General features: G+C 37.3%; 1 pseudogene; it reads left to right on the top strand.

The window, feature by feature from the left end:
- Window positions 1-755: 755 nt before the first annotated feature.
- On the top strand, window positions 756-1,456 carry LOC142432077 (large ribosomal subunit protein uL30 pseudogene; annotated as a pseudogene).
- Window positions 1,457-3,213: the final 1,757 nt, after the last annotated feature.

The raw sequence follows: 3,213 nt of genomic DNA, 5'->3' as shown, positions 1-3,213 counted from the left end.
ACTGACCTGTGATCGTTCTGCATTTGGCATCATTGCATGTGTTTTGTGAGTCTGAAGAGGACTTTATGGTTTGGTGTTGGACATATGGGCTAATATCGGACTTATGACTTTGGACTGGACTGGGTTGGGATGTTTTCTCAATGTTCAGTTGCTCTTGTGTCTTAATCTCTTTCGTGTGTGTGTCCATGGATTTGTTTCTCTAGTCTACCCGGGTTAACACAAGGAGTATAAAAGGAAAATTACATAATCTCCCAAAATAAAATGTACAGATCAATCAGACATTAAAGTCAGAAAAATAACTTAAATAAGATGAGGATCAAGTACAACCACAAACTTAGAGATTTAAAAGACAAAAGATTAACCTTATATCCAAGTTTATATAAAAAAAATACAACTTATTTTCAAACAAGCAACAAAAAACAGGATAAGGTTATGGATTAAGTGGTTTAGGATGACATTCTGGGAAGGAAAGAAAGGAACAACTTAGACACTTGATAAATAAAATAATTTTTAGATGGAATTTGCACCATACACAAAAGTTTAAGAGCATTAAACAGTAATAAACGTAATTTATAACCTCTGATTTTTGATGTTTATATAAATATAAATATGATTTTCTCCACTCTTTCTAGTTACAAGTATCAGTTTCCTGAAATAAAGAAAAATATATTCTTCAAATACATATTTAATCCACAGTAGGTTATTGTTGCTTTCTCTTATAAGAATTCTCAGATTTCTTTAAACTGGCTGGAATCATGGAGGCTGTCGCTTAGAAGAAGAAGAAGGTCCCTGCTGTTCCAGAGACCCTTAAGAAAAGGCGAAGGAATTTTGCAGAACTAAAGATCAAACGCCTAAGAAAGAAGTTTGCCCAAAAGATGCTTCAAAAGGCAAGGAGGAAGCTTATCTATGAGAAAGCTAAGCACTATCACAAGGAATACAGGCAGATGTGCAGAACTGAAATCCAAATGGCTCGGATGGCCAGGAAAGCTGGCAACTTGTATGTGGCTGGAGAGCCCAAGCTGGCGTTTGTTATCAGGATCAGAGGTGTCAGTGGTGTGAGCCCAAAGGTTTGAAAAGTGTTGCAGTTTCTTCGCCTTCGCCAGATTTTCAATGGCACCTTTGTTAAGCTTAACAAGGCTTCAATTAACATGCTGAGGATTGTGGAACCATACATTGCATGGGGGTACCCAAACCTGAAGTCAGTGAATGAACTCATCTACAAGCGTGGTCATGGCAAACTCAGTAAGAAGCGTATTGCCCTGACCGATAACACGCTGACTGCACGGTGTCTTGGTCAATATGGCATCATCTGCATGGAGGATCTGATTCATGAGATCTAGACTGTTGGGAAACGTTTCAAATTATCTTATCCACGAGGTGGGGTGAAGAAAAAGACCACCCATTTTGTAGAAGGTGGGAAGACCAGATCAGCAGGCTTATTAGAAGGATGAACTAAGATATCTGTCTGCCATGACTATTTTTGTAATCTGGTCTCTTAATAAAACAGTGACTGCTTTCAAATGGGAAAAAAAAAGAATTCTCAGGTTAACTAACCTGTGAAGCTTTAGTATTTGTTCTTTATACTTGCAGGGACTTTCACCAGTGTTGAAAGACCTTCTTTAACCATGTACTTCATTGAGTTTCCAATCCACAGAGCTTGTCACCAGAATGACTTTGCATATGCTGCCTGAAATCTGAACTCCTTCCAGAACATCTACCACATTCTTTACAGTCAGAAGGTTTTTCACCTGTATGAGTTCTCTGATGTTGACTGAGGTTTGAACCATTATTAAAGGCCTTACCACGTTGCTTACATTTGTAGGGTTCCTCACCAGTGTGTATTCTCTGATGCCGATTGAGTGCTGAGCCACTACTAAAAGACTTCCGACAGTGGTTACACTCATAGGGGTTTTCGCCAGTATCAATTACCTGATGTTGAATAAGTTTTGAGCCACTGCCAGAGGTCTTCCCACATTCATTACATTTGTAGGGTTTCTCACAGTATGAATTCTCTGATGGTAAGCAAGATTTGTACCACTACCAAAGAAAGACCTTGCCACATTCCTTACATTTGTATGTTTTTTTTCACCAGTATGAATTCACTGATGCCGAATAAGAACAGATACACAACCAAAATCCTTTCCACATTCTTTACATTCAAGGGGTTTCTCAGTAGTATGACTTCTTTTATGCTGGGTAAGGTAAAAATCCCTACTAAGGGTATTCTCCTAGTCCTTGTATTCATAGAATTGCTTGCCAATATGAATTCTCTGATGTCCATTGAGTTGCAAGTCATTTGTAAGAGATTTCTCACATTTTTTATATTCACAGGATTGCTCTTCACCTGTAAATCATTGTTGAAAACTTAAAAATGGATCATGACTGAAAGTGGATATATCTTCAGGAGTAAATATTATCTGACTGAAATGTCCTTCCTGACATCCCTGTTCTACCTCAAACTGGCCTTTACATTCCCATTCATCTCTGAAATTTGAATATTCAATGCTGTGTTTTGTGACTTTTCATTATTTCTCATCAAGATTATTTTACTCCACAAATCTCCCTTTTCAGAAATAATTTCATGGTCACACACTTTGATTCATCTTCTGAGAGAAAAATAAATGCAAACATTGTCTTCTTGTGTTCTCAGAAAAATGAAACTTTTATAATAGCTTAGAAAGGATGGTAACAAGGACCACTGGCATTGTGGTTATGAATTGGGCTTCTGACCACAAGGTCAGCAGTTCAAAACCACAAGATGTTCCATGGAAGAAAGATGAGGCTTTCTACTCCTATAAACCATTATAATCTCAGAAGCCCGCAGAGGCAGGTGCATCCTTTACAGGGTTGCTATGAGCTGGACTCCTACTCAATAGCAGTGAATGTGCACATGAGTAAAGACAACTGGAATTAATTTCCACAAAATTTGAATAAGCTTTCAGTTGTAATTGGGCAATTAGGAGAGACTAGAATCCCACTGGAAGGTGAAGATATTTATGAAAACAGATTAAATCACTTGTTCCTATAGAGTAGTTTAGATAAACATTCTCTGTAGAACTGGGGAGTTTAATAAGTATACAGATATTCTGACTATCCCAATTTTGTTTAGATGAATCTAATGTCATATATACTTGTAAATAAGCATCATTACATCTATTTCTTAGGGTTGTTGGGAACATTAAATAGTTACACTTAGGAGAGAAAATCTAGAAT

The sequence above is a fragment of the Tenrec ecaudatus genome, chromosome 18 (genome assembly GCF_050624435.1).
Source record: "Tenrec ecaudatus isolate mTenEca1 chromosome 18, mTenEca1.hap1, whole genome shotgun sequence".
In the NCBI taxonomy this organism is placed as follows: domain Eukaryota; kingdom Metazoa; phylum Chordata; class Mammalia; order Afrosoricida; family Tenrecidae; genus Tenrec; species Tenrec ecaudatus.
Note: the sequence above shows the minus strand (reverse complement) of the source record. Positions and strands in the feature narration are given on the sequence as shown.